The sequence below is a fragment of the Drosophila virilis genome, chromosome 2 (genome assembly GCF_030788295.1).
Source record: "Drosophila virilis strain 15010-1051.87 chromosome 2, Dvir_AGI_RSII-ME, whole genome shotgun sequence".
NCBI lineage: Eukaryota > Metazoa > Arthropoda > Insecta > Diptera > Drosophilidae > Drosophila > Drosophila virilis.
The window spans coordinates 32,524,764-32,546,440 of record NC_091544.1 but is presented as its reverse complement, the minus strand read 5'-3'; the positions used below and the strand labels follow the sequence as shown (position 1 = coordinate 32,546,440).

The 21,677-nt window shown below is 37.2% G+C and overlaps 1 protein-coding gene across 8 annotated transcripts in view; it reads left to right on the top strand.

The window, feature by feature from the left end:
* pum (pumilio) overlaps positions 1-21,677 on the top strand; it is a 231,356-nt gene that overhangs the window by 35,801 nt on the left and 173,878 nt on the right. The window lies entirely within an intron of this gene.

Below are 21,677 nucleotides of genomic sequence, written 5' to 3'. Positions count from 1 at the left end.
TATTGATCTAATGAGTATAATGTCATGTTCAGGAAAGATATTCTATGTCTATCATTAGAATGAAACAGCGAAGAGATACCCTGTAATGAGAGTGGACATGTTATAATAGTCGGTTTTTCTTGAGGTCTGTTTGGTAAAATGATTACAATGGAAAGTTCAAGGAAATCAAGAGAAAAGGAATCAGAAATCAGAAGAAAAGGAAACAAAAGAGGAATAGGAATTAAAAGGAATCGAAGAGATACCCTGTAATGCAAACGTAATGGAAAATAGGGACGTATGTAATACTTATCTATTGCTAAATTGAGTATAATGAAAGGTTGAGGAAAAATATTCGTCATATAGCGTTAAACATAAATGGAGAGATACCCTGTAGATAGCAAAAATGGGCTCATGAGTACATTTTCTGTCTCTAATGCAGTCGTTATGGATTTAAAATGTGTTTAATGAAATGTTCTTTATAGAAACGAAAAAGGAAGAAAATACGTTGTAATGAGGGAAAATGGACTATTTTTATACTTATAATGGTATAATCTAGGGTAGGTGTGTATAATAAAAAGTTAGTAGAGATTTTCTTCATATACCGTGGAAAGTAAATAAAGCGAAAGAGTTAAAAGGTATTGCAATGTTGTCACAAAGTGTATTAACGTATTACTTACGGCGTCTTCGATAACATGAAGCTAGCTATAATCTAATTAATATCCGCTAATTTACAACCTTTAGCTGCTAAAATACTATTTTTTGAGTTTTCCAAATGGAAACACATGTATTAAAATCGTTGGGTCATCCAAGCTGAATGCTCTTTTACCTGTTGTCTAAACATTGCTTAAAGCTTTCTTTTTATTATATTGCCTACTTTTGGGCAACAGCTGCGCAGCTATTCTCTTTACAGGGTATCTCATAAACACTTGAGTGCAGCTCCCTTGGTTGTACTTGTTAAATTAGGTCATTTGACTGTGTGTGTGGGAGTGTGGGTGTGTGTGTGTGTTTGGCTTTTTGTTGTGCATTTGGAGTGCCCATTGCAGCTGCTAATTTAGCACATCCGGCTGAAAGCAGCAGCTGCTGGTTGCCCGTTGTACGTTGATGTCTCCGGAGAACCATTTCCGGTGCACACAAAATCCCCCCAAAAACAACAACATAAACAACAACAACACGCTCGCAATTTATTTCGAAACAAAACGGAAATCGGATTTATTAGCCGCAAAATTGCTTTTAAGCTTTGGCCGTTCATTTGCGCACAGTGGCTCTCAAACTTATAGCCATCTCTCTCTCTCGCTCTGTCTCTATATCTTTCTCCTCTCTCTCTCTCGCTCTGTCTCTATATCTCTCTCCTCTCTCTCTCTCGCTCTGTCTCTATATCTCTCTTCTCTCTCTATATCTTTCTCTCTCTCTCTCACTATCTCTCCCATTCTCCCTCTCTCTCTTGCTCTCTCTATAATGCCATTTCTCTGTCGTTTTGGCTTTTTATCTTACGGCGTCAAATTGAAAATCAATACACGTTGTTGCAGCTGCTGCTGCAGCTGTTGTTGTTGTTGTTATTGCTGTTGCACTTTCCGTTGCCATCTTCCGGTGCGGTCACGCCCACCGGCCCACTGCCTCTTAGCTTTTACACCTCTCTGCCCATTGAGTCCTGGCGCAAGCAAATTGACATTTCCACACTTTGGTCGTTGCCTTTTGCCGCTGTTGATGCTGTTGCTGCTGGGGCAATCTGCGCTTCCGTTTTTATCGCAAACACACACATTCATTCAACAGCATCAGCTATCCCTCTCTCCAGCCCCCCTGTTGCTGTAATTTTTGAGTCGCTTTTGTCTTGCAAGTTGCAAGTTGCTGCAACTTTCACGTTGCACTTTTTGCCTTTTGGCCTGGCCTGTGGTTCGCTTCTTGGCTACTTGTGCCACTCGCCACTTGCCGCTTGCCACTTGCGCCCGAGTGTATGCTACAAACAACAACAGCCGCAAAAGGGCACAGGCGGCAGCTGATGTCATTACGCTTAAAGTTAAAGTTTGGCTTTTTGGAGTGGCATGTGGCAAAGTCGCCCCTGGGGCACGCTTGATGCACGCCATTCTTCGCCTTCTTCTTGTGTTGCAAGCTCTGAGCTGGTATATACTGCAGTTAGTTAATGACGTCTCGCTCTTATGTGTATGCTTGCAAGCATAGAAGCGTCTAAGCAATATACGCACACAATTCGCTGTCCGGTATTTTTGGTATTTTTTATTTTTTTTTAAAATTAAATATTACTAATTTCTTTTACTTTTTGTTTTTCTTTTCTCTACTGCGATTATTATTAATCGTTTCGTATTTTCATGCCCTTAGACTTAAGATAGTTTCTAAGTATTGTATTTTTTAAGTATTTTACTACAAATCTCTTAATTTCAGCAATGTTTTTGGTATTTTTGATGCTTTCCGTTGTAGGTTTTTTCTACTTGTGGTATTTTTCTGCAGTTTTTCCTTTTTTTTCAGAAAGATGCTTATAATGTATAGAGTAGAGATACAGTTTGTCAAGTAATTGTTTCCAAAAGGAAAAACATCACACAAATTCAATTTTAAATTAATATTTTACCGAATTAAACTATTTCTTCTTAATTTTTTTTGCATTATTATTATTCTAAGTATTCTTCATAGATAAGGCACAAACATAACAAAATTCAAAACACAAATGTAAAAAATACAGACAAAACTAAAATGAGGAAATTTTTGCGCTGTCAATTAATTCTTTGCAAAATGCAAACACAATTCAAAATAGAGCCCAAGCGTTTTTGACAGTTTACATCTTGCCTAATTTAGAGCTTTTTGCAATGCCTGGTCAACGAGTTGATGAAAATCTAATGTAATTAGTTTATTTCCACTACAACAAGGGGAAATCTGCTAGAGAATTGGCGGAAATGTTCGCAGTTAAGCTAAGAACTATTTATAATATTATTAACCGAGCCGAAAAAGAAAACAGATTGGTATTAAAGCACTCCGGAGGCAGATCAGCGAAGCTCACTAGACGCGATCATGGAAAAATTTTTAAAACAGATCAACGATCAACCTCAAACTAGCCTCCGACAATTGGCATCGGACTTAAAAAATGACTGCAATAAGACAGTGAGCCACGAGACAGTTCGTAAAATTTTAAAAGTGCATAAACACACCTCGCAAATAGCTAGGAAGAAGCCACTACTGTCGGCAGTAAATATTCAGAGGCGGCTTAAATTTTCGATTGGGAATGTCAACAAGCCCGCGGAGTACTGGGATGACGTTATTTTTTGTGACGAGACAAAAATAATGTTATATTATCATGACGGACCCAGCAAAGTTTGGAGAAAACCCAATGCAGCTCTGGAATCGAAGAATATAATACCAACAGTAAAGTTTGGCAAGCTTTCGGTTATGGTGTGGGGCTGCATATCGTCAAAAGGTGTTAGTGAGCTGCGCATTTTCAATGATGTGATAACTAAAGAATTTTACTTGGACATTCTAAAGAATGAATTGTCAAGGAGCGCAATAATGTTTGGCTTCGAAGACCCTCAAAACCTCAATAAACAGAGGTACAAGCTTTATCAGGACAAGGACCCCAAGCACAAATCGTTTTTGTGCAGGACTTGGCTACTGTATAAATGCAGGAAAGTCATTGACACCCCTGCCCAGAGACTTAAACCCAATTGAAAATTTGTGGGCTTTCCTAAAGAAGCGCGTAGGGAAACGGAGCCCAACTAATAAAAACGCTCTCATCAAGGCCATTCAAGAGGAATGGATAAAAATACCCGAAATCTATGACCTGAATAACCTTATTCACTCAATGACACGTTGTCTGCCGGCTGTAGTGGATGCAAAGAATTACTTGACAAACTGTATATTTTAGAGCAGTTATTGTGAACATTTTTCCTATAGACAACTCTTTGGGGTTGCGAATGCATAAGTTAAAGATATGCTTTTTTATATATTTGAATAGTTTTTATCTATTTTGAATGATAAAATGTGCTAACTATTGCTTATAGCTGAGGTTATCTTTTATGCTTATCTGTAATTTAATTTATTTATATACTCGAGTTTTGCAGTATATATTTTTTTGGTATTGTACTTATTTCCTCCGACTGCTGGTGTTTCCCTTTGATTGTGCGGTCTGCCAGCATTTTTCTTCGTTCGTAATGGCAAATATGTTTTTGGTCATATTGAAATTTATATTGATGGTCTCTGCATGTCGTCTGTCTTGGCAACAGTTTGCATTCATTTCTATGTGCCCTGTCTGCCAATGGCACTGTCTCCGCTTCCTTCCCCTATCTCTCTCTGAGCCCCTCTCTCTGCATCTCTCTCTGTTTGTCTGCCAGTTGATCTGTGGTTCTGTGTGTTCCTCCCGTTGCCTATAAATAATGATTTCTTTGCCATTTGAGCAGCTGCTCCCCGAATACATCTCGCCGGAAAGTGCGACTTGATGTCTAGTTGCACATGCGGGTCTTCCCACAAATGCATATGTAATGGCATTGGTCATAAGAAATGCAGTCCAAACAGAACATATATATATTTATATGAGTATAACGCGTCTTAAATGCCCTAAAATCTAACTTAAAGCTCGGGTTCTGAGGCTTAAGTTTTACAAATTATAAATGAGATCTAAATAACTTACAGTTGAGAAGTTTAAGAAGTGAAATAAAAAATATACTAAATTTATGAATAGTATTTGAAAAAAAAGAAGCAAAATTTCACATACCTATTACCATGATTACAACAGTGAAAACTCAAAAAAACATTTTATAAATTTATTGTAGATTTGGTTTATGCATATGATATATATATTTAAATAATATAAATAAATAAAAGGCCTCTGCTGCTGGTACTCCAATTTTTCTTTTATTTATTTATATTGTTATAAAAAATACAAATTAGTCAGTTATCCAGTATCAAAACTCGAAACATATTGTTTTCATTTTGTTTTATTATATGTGGTATACCTTTTTTTATAATTTACTTCTGTTTCAAATTGATGTCAAATAGTTGTGTTAGTTCTAGGATGTAATTATCAAAAAAAAATATTAAGTGTGTAGGATGGGGAAATATGTTTTGAGTCAAACTGTTTTACTTTTTTAAGAGCTGATTTTTTCCTACTTTTCTTAAATTTCAATATAACAACGGCTTTCTTCGTGAGCCTCCTTGCATAACCATTTTGCAATATTTATATATTTATATATTTATGGCATATTCATGTCGCAGTCGTTGCATTGTGCCGCCATACAATACCACACGTGCAGCACTTACCCCGCTCTGCCCCTTTCTGTTCCACTCTGATCTGCGTTACCCACTTTGCATGCAATTCGTCAGCTTTTGTGGGGTGTTAATATCGACGACATTTAATAAGAAATATGCACGAAATGCGCCAAAGAAATATGAACGAAAAAAACAAACGCTGGCTGGCGCATTAAAAAAGCAGTTCGTGGACAAAGGAGCGTGACAGGAGGGATAGTTGAGGGATGGAGGGTTGGGGCTGTTAAATGGAGGCGCATTATCCATTATCGGCAACATATTGTAGCCTATCGTCGTCTTGTGCAGCCAATTTCCACGTTCACATATTTCTTTTTGTATATATTTTCATATATTTTTCGCTTCATACGTGTTTTATTTACAGCTCAGTGCTTAATGCTGCTCGTTCCCCTCTTTTCTTCTTTTTTTTTTAGTATATAGTGTGCGTGATATGTGCATAATAATAAATATAATAATGGTATATAATAATGCCTCGTATATCGCTGGCATTAAAAATGCGCGCGATTAAAGTGAAAGGGGGTTGGAGAGAGACGCTTCTTTTGTGGTTTTCTTATCGTTGTGGCACGGTGCAAAGTCTTTATAGTTCAATATAAATAATATATATATATAAATAAATTGAAATATAAAGACCCGATATATATAAAATATAAAGTGAAATAAGGTTGAGAGGCTTTCAATTAATTGTTAAACATAAGTTGTTAAACTCAAAAAATAGATTGACGCACTTAAACATACAGACGGGCGGTCAGACGGAAAGACAGATAGATATGTAGATAGACAAACAGACACAGCTTTATCGACTCGGTTATTGATGCTGGTCACAAATATATATATATAGTTCATTTAGAAAATCAAATATTCATCAAACTCTCATTGCGGTCAGTTAACCGTAACTAATTGTAATTATTTTCCAAACTAATTTTTTTAATGCACAGTTCTTTTAGCCGCTTGCAAGAACTTTTTATTTTTAAATATTTTTTATTATAATCATGAAAGTTCGTTGATGCAATTTTCATGGCTGTTTGCTTTTAGAACTGATGCTAACTACGCCTAACTATCAACTAATCGCAGCAAAGTTTTTATATAAATAAACATGACAGCTTTAGACAAGTTCTTTCCCTACCCGGAAAAACTTTGTTCATTTGGCGGGGCGCATTATTGCAAAGTGTGAAAATCCAGCGAGAGAGTGCGACAGAGAGCGAAAGATACCGAGAGACGCCTCCAAGTTTTCACTCAATAAAAGTAATTATAAATGTGGCTGAGTTTTGAGGCGGAACTTTGGTGTGGCATATGCGATTACTTTTACTTCGTGTTACACTCTACTTTGGCTTTAATATTTTATGTTTGTTTTTTACTTGTTTTTTTTTTTTCCTCTCTGATTCGCTTCATTTGATTGCGTTTTTGTCTGCTAATCAGTCACTGGGAATTCACTGGAATAATCTGTTTACCGGATTTGCTTTGATCCAAAAGTTGGCCTAATTGTTTTCGTGTTGTATATTGTTTTATTTCTTCACTTTGCCTTAACAAGTAATTAAGCTTTTGAACTGATAATCAGTGCGGCTTTAGCTTAAGCTGGTTAAAAGATTAGCTAACGAAATGGATGAATGGAATTTCGAACAAAGGAAAATAAGAGATTATCAAAAAAGTAAATTGCTTTTGTGCAAATGTATTCAATAGGCATAACTTTTTTGTATTGATATTACCCCTAATTTTCATAATATCGATAAATATCGATTTTGGAATTTGATTTCTGGGCAATTACTCGAATTTTATAAGTGCTAGATGCACCTTATCTCTCCCATGTTTATTTTAAAACTTTGCACTTTTCTATGCACACACTTTTGTATATCCTATTTAAGCCCTGAACATTATATAAAAAACGGACTTTAAAAACCCAAGTTAATGAGCAATGCATTTTCCTCACCTAGAGTTTGAGTAAAGATAACCCCTCCTCACATTCTTCACATTCTTTACATTTACTTGTATAATTATTGTTTAAACTCCATGAGATGTTAGAAATTAAGCTTCAGCTCGAATAATGTATATGTACAATTTTTTATTTATAATATTTTCGCATTCAAGAGCCGTTGCAATTATTTAGGCAGGGAGAGCGGCAGCTGAGGTAGCCGTTTTATATGAAAATATTTTATTTATGCAAATCCACTTTTTGCAGCACATAAAACTTTTTTGCATAGTTTAGTTGTTTTTTCTTTCTCGCCAACAAATTACCAAATCCGAATTTTCCGCACTTGAAAATAAATCAAATTATAATATTTGTTTTCAATGTTCGTGTGGGGTGCTTGCTGCGTACTTGGCGCAGGGGCAGACATTTGCATAAAATTGCATTTAAATCAATAAAACGAAGCAGTTGACAATCTGCAACATCTGCTGCATTGTCTTTTGCCATATAACATTGCAATTAATTAAGCGTTAATTAGCACGCAAATGTGTGCGTAATTAATTATGCATGTTATGTGGCACGTGGCAGTTGCCACTTGCCGCACGCCACTTTATTATTCCACTTGGGTAAATTCAAGTGCAGCTATAAAATGCAATCACAGTCACACATTTCTTCTAAATCTCAACTGGTTTGAGTTAAGTTGCGCTCAAGATGGAAAACGCCACGAAAAGCGGCTTTACATAAGCGCCGTAAAGTTTTTCATCCAAAACTCAAAAATTGCCCTCTCGGGCTCCATTATAGGTTTTCTTTTCAAGATTTCGCCATGTTTAAATTCTAAAAACTGTGGTATTATTTAAATACTTAATTTATTATTTAAAGTTACCGCTTGCTTTCGATGATATATCAGCTGTTTATGGTTGTTGTACGTGACCATTTTTCACATCTTCGATAAAGAGAGAGAAATCTCGATTAAGCATCGCAAAAAACACGAAATGTTCGGGGCAAATTTACACATTTTTCAAAAATGTCACATTTTTGAAATGCCTGAAATTTGCCACAAATTGGCAGCACTTTTAATATCATTATTTCAATCTTTGCATTGCTAGCACTTGATTAAAAATCATGCTTGAAATATGCCCAATGCGAGGCGACAAGTTGGCAGTACCCGATTTTGCGACAAAATTATGCACGGTATTCAGACACAAAAGGTTGGCAATTTTACCAAGTGGTCGACTAATTAATAGAGACGCCTTTTCCAGTTGGCAACTATTTGCCACTTGCTAATTAGCTTGCGTGCCCGCAAACTTGAAAGATGACAGACCCGAAAGCCGTTCAACGAATTACTGAGACGTATTTCGGCGGGGGCCGCCGTCACTAATTGGGCTTTATTGGTGGCAAATGTCAAGTGAAGCGAGCAACGCCACAACCAAACCCACCCACACATAGGCACAGCCCCTAAGACCACTTTGTGATTATGGTTCACTGATAACAGAAACATTTGTCGTTGCCAGGACATCGGTCCAACCCCGTCCGACAGACCCATTTCTCTGTCAGCGGCGTCGTTTTCCTTGCGACAGTCGCGTGTGGGCACCGAAGCGGCGCCTCAAATGCAATTTGTGGCATAAATATATATATATATATATATGCTTTTTTTTTTTTGAAAGTCTTGTGGGTGCCCAAAAGTTTGGCATTTAATTTTTCTGGCTTGACTGCACTTGAACGCCTACAAGCTGCCCACCAGTTTCTAATTTATGATGCAGTGAAAGTGCCCAGAAATCCAAATTGATGATTTAAACTTGCGCCAAGGCTGGGGCGATCTTTAAATTTGCCGATATAGGTTGATTTTTTGAGATATTACATAAGAGGGCAGCCTAAAATGTGCAATTAGCTGTAAAGTTAGACGGCTTACTAGTTTCGTGGATGATGGCAATGTTGTAAAAGCAATCAACTTGTGAGATCTGTATGTAACAGGCAGAAGGAAGCATCTCCGACCCCATAAAGTATATATATTCTTGATCAGCATCAATAGCCGAGTCGGGAGCTCCAGACTAGGGAATACCCTGAACCCTCTTATTCCAACACCAAATAATTAAAAAAAAAAAAGTGTTCGAACTCGCAAATGACCGCATTACTTGCTGTCTACTCTTCTCAACAGCCACAAAAGCAAAAAGCAAAAAAAAAAATATTTTCCGCGTTAGAGCTCGAACTCGCGACAGACCGCACCACTTGCTATGCCTCTACTCAGCAGCCACACCAATAATTAAGCACATGATACAAAAGGAACTTAAATACAGAAAAAAGTCATATCCATGCTGTTAAAATACTAAGCTGACGCGCATGAATGTGTGTGTGTACATGTATACAGAAATTCTTAAAGCTGCTGCCCCATTCAATTGCGTAGTTGCATATAACTTTGGTTTTTTCTTAACCGATCTTTATGAAATTTTCTATAGTATATCTTATTGTACCATAGAATATTTGTGTGTTCTGAAAAAGTCAATTGCATTTCAATTGGTTTAAATTGGTTACCAATAAAAGTTGGGTTATTAACTTGTTCTGGGGTGGTGGCGGGGAGGTGTCGATAGGTATAAAATGAAAGATACTTGACAAATATTTAATATTTTAGAAGCAACATATTATTTTTGGTGACTAGCCCTTATTATTTACCAAAATTGCCCAAAAAAACAGGATATCAATATCGATTTTTATCGGTTGCTTGGAGTAAGTTATCGGAAACAAACTCGATCTGCGCAGGCACTAGGAGGACCTATATTTCAAATCTCTAGCTCCTATAGGTTCTGAGATCCTTGCGTTCATACATGCGGACAGACAGACAAACGGACATGGCTAGATCGACTCGGCTATTGATGCTGATCAAGAACTTGACCCTGAAAATCCTGAAAATAAGTGAATTGGCAACACTGCGCTTACAGCAGCTGGGCAGCACTGCACTTACAACAGCTGCCGTGTTTCTTACAGGAGGTGGGCAACACTTTATTCCTATGTGCGACCTCATTTAGCTTACTCAAGAGTTATTGACGTCTTCTAAAAACAAGTTGGCAGCACCAGCTGACCTCTGCAAACCCGTAAACAATGCTACTAAGTTGGTAAACCCCACAAGCCACATGACACTCAATTAGCTGCGAACATAACTTGCTTCATTCTAACCTCACATCAATGACAGGCAACAACAAATGGCGCTGCCAACCTGCTGAGAAAATTCGAATATCCCATGGCCATTGCCTACTTATGGGCTAATCAAGCCGTCGCGTCGGATCGCATCGTGTCTGGGCCCGAAACCGGGCAGCTTAATTTGATTAATTGCGTCATGCGGAGGCGACGTCGTCAAATGATTTCACACCATGGGGCCACGCTGTCGTGCACCCCGACGTGAACTCCCCCTTGTCCTTTGCATGTCTGGCAACGCCCACAGCGCACCCCAATTGCCATTCTGTAGCCCTGGAGTGTGATAAGTTCGTCCAGGGAGGGGGTGTTGTATTACATGACGATGCCTGGCCATGGAATTTACGACGTAGTTTTTTCTAATTTTTCTATTTAATTAGCACACACACACACTTAGACAGAGACACACACATGCGGAGAGAATTTCTCGCTGGGGCGGGAAATATCCTGTCAATATGCTAGCACTTCGGGTATGGAGGGCGATTCCTTTTCTCGCACACAGTTTCCGTGAGGAGAGACAAATGGTTCGTCTGCCTGACAAACTGTTGCCATTTGCCTGCTTGCCGGCTCTTAATGATGTCAGCAAGTTAATTAAAGCCAAATTATTTACTAAAGTTACCCAAAAGCCATGAAAAACTGCCGGCTGACCCCTTACTAACCCTAATTTCCCCTTCGTCCTCACTCACACCCCTGTTCTCACCATCTCATTTGTTTGCTCATTTGTATTGCTAAGGTTAAGTACTCGCTCGATTTGGGAATAATAGAACTATTAAAGTATTACATTTTATTTAACTAATTATTAATTTAATAATAAAGACAATGAAAAATACTTAGCTTTTTAAGTAATCCTTTATTGAGTTAAGGGTTCGAGTATTAAAAAAAAATTATTGTCTTGCTTAATTGCTGCTGAATTTGAACCCCAGGAAATCTGTTTTAATATGTTTGCGGCCTTCAAATATTTTGATTTTAAATAATAAATATATAAAATAATAAAAATATACTTTATTTTCGTTCCCTGCCTAATAACGGCTTGCGAATTTGAACCGGCGACCTGCCGTTATAGCCTTCAGCTTATTTTCCTACTCATTTTCTAAAGATATCTTAATGTAATTTGAAAGAAATTTCGCCTAACAGTTCCTACCCTGCATAGAAGTTCCTTAATTCTCAATGCCTGAATAATTATTAATATATCTTTTAACTTGATTCTCTACTTGACTTAAGCTAACTTTAAACAGAGTTTACAGAGTCCCTTTATCATGTCTCCCCCCATAAATTAATCATGTCTTGAATAATCTGATTTAAATTCAATGTTGGTGTGTTGTTTGTAAAATGTCTGCACAAATGTTTTCTTTTGCCAGTCATATCAAAAATCTTCTGTTAAGAACTTGGCGCTTACGACTCTTTCGGCTGGTTGTCTACTTTAGTCTGTTATTTTATTTTTTTTATAAGTTTCTTTCTTTGCCTCTGGTTTACAACAACTTTTTCATTAATAGTTAACAAGCTTCATAATTAAGCGTCCAGACGCAAGAAGTTGCTTGGTTTTTACTTTCTCTGCATTATATTTTTCTCAACTTTTCGTTGTTGCCGACTCGCTCGCACTTACATTGACTTTCATGCTTATAAAGTAGTTTTTCTTTTTTGGTTTTCCCTTTTTCTTTCGCAGTCTGTCAATGACTTGGATCAGTTCTTGTTAGCCATTTGTTTGTTTGTTTCGGGGCCACTTTGGGGCGGTGTCACGAGATTTGTTAAGCAGCTCCAAAACGCGCCTCAGCTTTCAGCTGCAGACTTGGATGCCCGGCCACAGTTGTTGCTCATTTCATTTTCCAGGCCACTTGGCTCTGTGCTGGTCGCTGCGCTTTTCACTTTGAGTTGAGAAGTTGCGACAGATCTGTCAAGAAATGAATATAAAAAAAAATTGTAGCAAAAAGAAGTGCCTTTGTCAGGTGGCAGCTTTAGGAGAAGCCCCTAGTTAGAGCTGGGTTCCGTCTAGATGGCGCCACTGAGCCGTAAATTTAAATTGGCTCATTAGCAAACGGTTAACCAAAACAGCCCACAGCCAAGCCTTGCTTGCCGGCTTAAACATTTTTGTCGGCTTTCTTATGGAAGGGGCGTGCCACCCCATTATTTCCCCGTTCAGTCCCACTCTTTTTTCACCCCGCTGTGGTAGAGTGTGGATTCTGTGTGTAACTCATTTGTTGGTCAGAAAGCTTAACTGAAACTAAAAGCATGTTAAGTTCTGACTGGAAAAAGCCACAGTACTGGGCTCAGAGCAGATTCTCAGTGCACATGTATGTGATGGACCATGTATGTGGTTGTGTGTGTGTGTGCGAAAAGTGCTTACATGGTTACTTTAAATGTGTGCTAAAGTTTTTCATTGAATTTTAGATGGAAGCAACCCAAGCAAAGATTCCATAACCACACACGCACATCCAGACACACCCACACACACACACACACTAGATAGTTGATAAAATGTTGACAGTTTTGGGTGAGTTGTTGGGTTGTATTTTGGGGTTTTTGGGCAGTTGAGGGTGGTCGGGTATGCTACTTGAAAGTTGGCAAAGGCAAAAGTTAAAAGCGTTGCAAAAGTTGACATTTGTTAAGGCGGGAAATCAATACTTGGACTTGAGTGTGAATAGATCCTAATTGTATTTATTTATTTGAAATATGCACTCGAAAGTGCTCGAAACTCTCACCAAATACACTAAAAATGTCTGCCCTTTGATAGAGTTGATAAAGTTTCAGCAAGATTTTAAATGCGTGTACATTGTGGCTTCTATAATAGCTTTAGATTGAGAAGCGTTGAGCTTTGTCTAATTTGGTTTTGTAGAATTTTAGATCCTTTTCTTCAAGCATTTAGTATCAATTTTACAAATATTCTTACTTTCGAACAAGTTTCGTAAAGGGTTTTGGAACGTGGCTTAAGGAATTAACTTATAGTTTTCGGACCTTTTTTAGAATTTAAGGTAGACTTCTAATATTTTAAAATAAAAATAATTTTATTGTATTTTTATCGTCTATTTATATTAGTTTATAGTAATTTTAGTATTCTGTAGTATTTTTGGTGGTAATCTTTAAATGTGTCAAACTGTAGATGGTGCTGGGTATTTCGTCGAGTACTTTTCGCTACTTTTAATATCTTTTTAGTATTTTTTGTTTTTGCTTGCAAATTGCGCCAATTACTCGTACAAATGTCAATCAATGTGGACAACAATTGGCCCAGTTTCACTGCGAAGCGCAAACCCTAATCAACATCAAAACTGCTTGCTGAGGGGGGCAAAATGAAAAAAAGGGGAAATAAAAAACAATCACGCCAAATGCTAATTGCATACTTTTGTGCACTGCCAGTGTTGCCATATCTGCAACACATTCTCGTACCCCTGTCATATTGTAAATAATTAATGCCGGCGCCAGGCAATCAACGTCCGTTGCATTCAGTTGTCAAGCGACTTCATTTGGTATTTTTTCTTTCTCTGTTCTTTTATGTGTGTATGCCTCCCTCTCTCCGCTTTCATGTTCAACTGGGCGTGGCGTTGCCCATAAAAACTGGCGACAGGCAGTCATAGATTTCAATGCGGGCCTCCTCGCTCCCGTCCGTACTCGACATATACATATCACAGGCTGATGGTTCAGCTACATTTGGCATCACTTAGACCCTCCCAAGTCCCTACCTCCCCCTCTTGCCTGTATTCCAGCTCAGTGCATTTTAATAGCGTTGCCATATTCTCAAATGCACCGGTGCGCTGGCAACCCCCTCCCTTTCCACTTTGACGTAGCTCTTGGTGCTCGTCGCAGTTCAATATATATATAACATGTATATATATATATATATATTTTTGCTTTCTGAAAACCCAACCTGTGCACTCTTCTGCTGCTGCTAATGCTCCTCTCCCCCTTCCCCCTCCCTGCCCACTTGCCCCCTTCTTGCATGTGACACGCAATCAACTATCGCCAAATTTGTGGGCGCACTCCATATCACTATCATCTCCCTTCTTCGCTCCCCTTTACCCTTGTTTTCGCGGCTGTTTTTTATTTACGCTACATTTAGCCAGAATTTGTGTCTAGTTTTTTGCCATCGTCTGCATCGAATGAACGAATAGTTTTCCATCTATAAATAATAAATTCAGCGCTATGAAAAGTGATATTTAATGGTTTTTTATTGCTGTCGTGTAAAGGAGTCAACTTCATTGTTCTTTGTGCAGCAACTGTTATTAATGATAACAATCTGAGCGATTGATAGAGTTCGAGTCATACTATATGGATACAGCACACGCTAGACATGTCTGAAATCTGACTTTTGTATAGTCTGTTTTTTCTTTTATGGAGGGAAACTCATTTTTCTCGTATTCTGCTACAATAATTGAGGCGCAACCTTGCAGAGCATTGGCATTGTTTGCATAAAACACACCTCGAAACACTATTTATTTAGCCTTCTTAATTGTTCTGTTGTGTGTATACGCCAGCTCGGTTAGGGCATGAACACTATGTTAATAAGTTTGTAAGCAATTGGAACTATGGATGAAAAAATTAAGTGAATCACAAAAAAAAATGTTTGTCCAAACTTACTGATTGATTGAAAAATGGATTGATTGATTGATTGACTGACTACTGAATGATTCAGAAATTGACTGATTTATTGATTTATTATTATTTATTGAATACCTGATTAGTTGATGATGGATTGACTGATTGCCTGATTGAATAATTAATGTCTGGCTGACAGATTGATTGATTGATTAACAACTTGTTTGCTGATTCACTGTCTGATTGACTGACTGACTGGTAAACAGACCGCATAGTAATATAGTTACCTTAAGTGATTTTAATTTTCGATAAGGCATGGGTTTTTTAAAATTCTACCAGCAAGTGTGGAAAAATCGCGGAAAACCCTTGAAACCCTTTCCCTTGAACTTTTCCTTTCACATCTTTTGGAGAAAATGGAGTCTAACTCATTGGCTTGTGGAAAGGCTGTGGAAAGAATGGGATTTGATGCATTAAATTTATTTTGTGCAAGGCCCCGAAATAATTTAGTTTGTTGAAGTCTTATTCCCTGTTTTGTAACGTTGTAGTCCGAGGGGGAGATAGGATAACACCTAAATAGATTATAAATGGGAATGGCATCCACCCTTACATTAAGGAAAGCAGCACACAGGATGCATGTTCTCACCTTGATTGCAAAATTGGTTTCAGAAAGTGTTTGTAAAAATGAACAACCATTTATTATCTTATATGATTATCCATTCAGTAGTTATTAGAGTAGTTTAAGCCGAGCTTCAATGCATTTCTGTTTTGCCAATGCACTTGACTAGTTGCTGTTGTTATTATTGAGTTAATTTGTACTTTTTGTTTTATTTAAATTGTTTATAAACACGATGCGCTCCATTGAGGCGTGAAAAGTTGGCGCAATGCCCGTAAATTGGCCAATGAATGTGCTTGCATAATAAAAACATAATCCAAGCACTCGGCACTGGCCACACACGTAATGCAAGTTGTAATCTAAGTGGTTTCCTGTGTTTGATTTTTTTCTTCTCCTCATCAAACTTTTTAGTTTTACATAAGCCTTAATTAAAAACGTGGCCAAAAACCTGTCAAGTTTGGACTATTTTCATGACCTGGCTATTAATTAAGCCTGCGGGCCAGCTTTTGCGGCTTTTGTTGGCCGCTTGTGTTAACTAGAGAAATAATCAGCATTAGCTGCATTTGTGACAGGCTTTTGTGTGCCGCTGGGCAGGGTGTGCGCCGGGTCGGCGCAGGGGCTGCATCAAGTGCGTTTTAGAGGCGGCTTTGCTAATTTACACGATTCAAAATGGCGAGTATGTGTGTGTGTGTGTGTGGGCGGAGTATTAGACGAAGATGAGATCTTTTCAGCTGCGTGTTGTGCATCTCATTATTAAGGGGTGCTTTGGCTACCCCTTGCCCTTGTCGCATTAGCACTTTAAGCCTGCTGTAAAGCATTTGTTCTGACTGCTTTTAGATACATTTCGCACAATGGGCGCTCATTAAATGACTACACGACCAGCAGCTATTCACGATTGCCCTACACATGCAGCATTCAGATTTTTTGTTGAATTGTGTTACAAATAAAAGATTTTTGTATATATAATCTTCAGCTATTAATATGGGACTAGCAAAAAGGGTCATGTAAAGGCATGAGTTTGTTTCAGAGACCGAGCTTCGATTTTTTTTCTATATAGCAACAGGTAGGGTATTCTCTGACCCTTCCCATATTTTCTTAATCTTTTCTTATCTTAAATCTTTCATATGACTTAAACCCATGCAGCTTTCTCATTTAATGGTTGCACCTTATGTTCGTTCGGCTTTTGTTCCAAACAAATGCATGCACTTTTTGTCAGCCTTTTGTTCTGCTGAGTACATTGGAATCCCATGCCTCAAGACGCAACTGCTGCTGTCATTTGACTGACTGTCAATGCGCCTGCTGTTCCTCTGTGCTCTCTGCCTGTTTCTCTGACTGACGTTTGACAATCAAAAATTTTGTGGCTGGCATTTTTCTATTGTCTTGGCATTGACTGCGGCTTCGTTATGCCACATTTCTAATTAGACTGAGCGTTGCCATAGCTCAAGTAGCTCGCTGTCAGCCAGCGTTGCCATCCGATGACACAAATTGACATTTATATCGAGCTACTGCTGTAAAATATTCAGTTAAATTGTATAATTTGTGTATACGATGATGAGGTAGAGTACAAACATATCCAAACTATTTGACTTCTTAGATACAACTCCCGGTGTACTCTCCATATTTTGAAAGGCATATTATTGGGCTTTTTTTCTTCATAAATATCGCAAGTCATGGTAGAATTTTCTATTTATTTATTTTTTTTCAAAACGATGGTCTAATAAAATATACAAAAAAATAAAGGCAGAATAATAGTTAACTTTCTATAGATTTGTTGAAATTGGAAGACATGAACCGTTTCAGGTTTTCTTGCTGTTTCTCTCCCTTTCTTTCACTATGTTTCGCTGTTGCACTCCAAATTTAGCACACTTGACACCAGCCCGGAAAAGTATGCTATGTTTTTGGTTGTTTTACGACATAATTACATTTTAATTCCCACTGACAACAAAAGCGAATAGCACGACAACAACAACAACTACAACTAGAAGAAGTGCTCTCAGCAATAATAATATAAACTTTGTCAAACTTTGCAAACAAACACGCACACACACACACACATACACACACATACACACTGCCGGAAATCTGCATGAATTATAATTATATTTTTCATTAAAATTCACCTTGAGCTGTGCGCACAAGTTTCAACTTTTGCGAGAAATGACGGCAAAGAGCACCGCCGCCCACAAAACTTGCGGCATTGTGTCGCCATCTGGCGGCTGCTGCGGTAGCCGCGTTTCTTGATTTACTTATTTTTGATCACCTTCAAACATTTTAATGAGCTGCAATTCAAATGTAAAGCATCAAAAATTTCGGCGTGTTTATTAATTGAATTTTGAGGCTTTTAATTAAGATGAAGTTTAAAAAAAAAAAAATCAATTGAATGAGCTGTGACACGACTGCTAGGACAAGCCCATTTTGGTAAGGGGGGACGAAGAGAGAGAGACTACAGGTGAAGCTTGGAACTGTGGAGCGACACGATAAAGTTTTGCAAAACTACAAATTTAATTTAACTTTGATATTCTTTGTTCTCCAGTGGCTGCCGTCATATCATTTGGAACTTTTGAGTTGAGCACGATGATGATGCTTGTTGCATTTGCTTCCTCCTTCTTCCTGCTCCTCCATCTTTTTCTTTTGATGTATTGTATTGTATTTTTTGTACAAATTTATCTTTGAACATTTAGCTTAAAGTTTGTTTGGGTCCGTCAACGATTGCATTTGGTTTCTGGTTTTTTACTTTGCATTATTTCGTTAACATTGGATTTTACTTAAAAATATGTTGCTTGACATGCTTTCAATTAGCTGACGCTTGTAACTGATATTTGTAACTGATATTTGCATTGACTATAGTTTTATTTTATGAGTCAGTTTGTCCAATTTGAATTTGTGACATATATTATAAACATAAATATTTAAATATCTGTAAAACGCAGCAAATATGTCAGTTGAGAGATTAATCGAGTAACTGAAGAATTGCTTAAAAGCAGCTCTATGAGAAGAATATCCGAACAAAACGATACCGAATGTCGAACGAAAAAAAAATAGATGATTCTCTTAACAGTGGCCCATTTAATTGGTGTATATGAAAAAAAAATTATGTATTCCAATATTTTTGTTGTGGTCAATCTTTTCATTAGCATGGAAACGCACCCTTAGCCGAAATACCAAAAAAATAGTAATAAAAGCCGTAATTAAATAGTCTACCTACACGTTTGTTTATAGATTTGCCGGCAAAGTTGTATATTTCACCGCAAAACCTTTGAAAATCATTGGCCACAAAAACTTTACCCACAGCCAAGGAGCTCATTTGTGTGCCGCTTTGAGCTGGACGGGGCAACCTGTTTAGTTGCCTGAAAATGCAGCCAGAGTCTGAGCGAAGCCAACACAAAATAATACTCAAGCAATTTGATGTTTTGGCATATTTTGAGCATATTGTTCAAGTGCTTTGGAAATTGGCCACCGAGTACCTATGTATATGCAACTTGTCTGGCTTGCTACAAAACTGACTGGCCCAGACGAGAAATCATTTTAATAAAACTCTGCAAAAAAAATTTGCAATTAAATTAAATGTTTGAAGTTAAATAATAAATAAATGCATGTATTTTTGTAGCTCTTTAGCGTTCTCGGAGAACCCTCAGACCTGAAATCTACAGCCAATTCATGAATCTCAATGAATTTGAGGGATCTGTGTGTGCAAAACTTTTCACACATTTGCAGTCTTCTTATGAGTTGTTTACCCAGCTGCTTTGCTTGTCTGTCTATACGTTTTTCACTCTCTTTTCCTCCTGTTTGTTGTTTACTTGTATGTATTAATATTATGCACATGTTTCATTTATGAAATGCAAAAGTTGCAACATTATGCAGCAACTTGCGTCCCAACCAGAACCTAGCCTCTTTGCTCATCTAGGGATCGTATAGCTTTTGCGCGGCAAAGTTTGTCATCATGAGTTATACTTTTTCCTTTATTTGGCTAGCAAAGCAGCTGGAATTGCATACCAATTATGCAAGTGTGGAGCTTATGGCATCTGTTTACAATATAAATTAAGTTTAACTGCAAGAGGAGGTTCGGGTATATACGGGAAAGTTGCTTAAGCAACGCGCGCAAAGCAGGACTGTGTTCGGTTAAAGATTTTAAGGTAAAAAGTTCTCCAAATTCCACATTCGCGATTTTCCCTCAGATAGGTGAAATTCGACTACATATCCATTCCACTGGAATTGGTGAAATTCCACATTGAATAATTTTCACAAAATTCTCCAAATTTCACTTTCTTAAATCAATTTTACAGATATTAGTGGAGTTCAATTTTAGAATCATTTTCAGCCAAAAGAATGAAACTAGACTATTGAGTGGACTCCACTGAAACCAAAGGAATTCATTGGAAAGTGAATTTAGAAATAATGAATGTACAGGAGGCTAGAGAACTTTTTTACTTTATTTTAAATATTTTATTAAAATTTCGTTTATCTATTGTTTATATATTTTTTATATATATTTTATATATATTTTATGTATATTATATATATATATTATATATATATATATATATATATATATATATATTTTATATATATTTGTTATTTTTTTTTATATTAAATTATTTTGTTGTTGCAATTTTTCCGTTTTATTCACTTACTTTTGACAATGACTAACGGTCATGTTTTGTCTTCACAGGGTTTACTTGCATCGGTGTAAATGGTGTGTGTGTATGTGCGTGTGTGTGTGACTGTGTGCTTCGTGAAGCTGCAATAATTCCCTTTAATAATTCTCACTCGTTTGGAAAATAACAGCACAAAGCCGTGGTCATATATCCTTTTCACTCGCTCACTGCCTCGTTTTCTTTCTCTCCCTCCGTCTTCCTTGCCGTTCTCTCGCTACCTCCCTTTCTCTCTCTCTCTCTCTCTTTCTCTCTCTCTCTGTGTCTCTCTCTGTCCCCTTCTTTTACTACTGTTTGACGCCCTGTTGCTGTTGTAATTCTTGTTTCAGTTTTCATTTTGTTGTAATTGTTATTGCTGCTCCCTTTGAGCTGTTTCCTGTTTGCACTTCTGCTCTTCTCGCACCTACTGCTTTCCCCTATTTTCCACCTTGCCGACTGACCGCCCAGTTCATGTCGAACATAAAAATTTGTGTAGCATGTTTTGCATTTCTTTTTGTTTTTTTCTCATTTCACACTGTATTTCGCTGGCGCATTTAATCAGTTTCATTTTTTAGTTTCCTTTATTTCCTCGTGTCTCTTGTTTTCAGGTGTTTTCCTAGTTTTTTGCCATCATTTATTTAACATTTTTTTATATATATATTTTCCGGCTCGTTGAAGCTCAGTTTTCTTGCTTCTTGTAGAATTAACTACAATTATGGTTGGGGTTAATTAACTAGACATATTTTATATCTAACTATTTATAACTTGCTAATAAATATGTAAAACTTATAATTTGTTTGCTCTCTTTTCTTTCAGGTAAGCCAAAGAAAGCCTTTGATTTATATGCCGATTAGTCCATGCAAAAGGGGTATGTTATTTCTGACATATTCGAGAATATTTAAGGTTAAACTCAGAGAAAAAAGTCAATCATTTTGTATTTAAATGTAGTAGAAACGTTGTCATAATTCAAACTAATTCACAGTGCGAGAGAGAAAAAATAAACAAAGTTTTGACCTTAAGAACTTTTTCATGAACAAAACGCACCCCAAATTTTAAGAACTTTTTCGTCGACTTTTTCTCTGAGTGTTGAAATCATAAGTTTATTAATTTTAGATAAGTTTATTAGCTACGCTTCATTAAAAGAAAGAGAAAACAACACAGCTAATTCTTTTTAAAACATATGCCGCAAAGGCTCGCAAGCCAACTTAATTGAATTATGAAGCAACTTTTCCTAGTCCCACTCTATTATTATATATATATGTATGTGTGTGTGTGCTTGTTTCTGCTTCAAAGTATGCAACAATTTTCTTTCTTGTGCAACAGCAAATTTCCCAGCTGACAGCCAGCGACTGTGGCAAGGCTAATTAAGTTAGGTAACAATCAGGCAGCAAAATAGCGGGAAAATGTCTGGCAAGCGATAGGCATAAAGCAGCAACAACTGCAACAACAATTGCAAACAACAACAACAATTGCAACATAATACACAGAATATTTTCTACCAGGCGTATACGTAATATGATTTACTGCACATCAGAATGTGATTATCAGCAGGAGCAGAAACAAGTACATATAAATATATATAAATGTATAC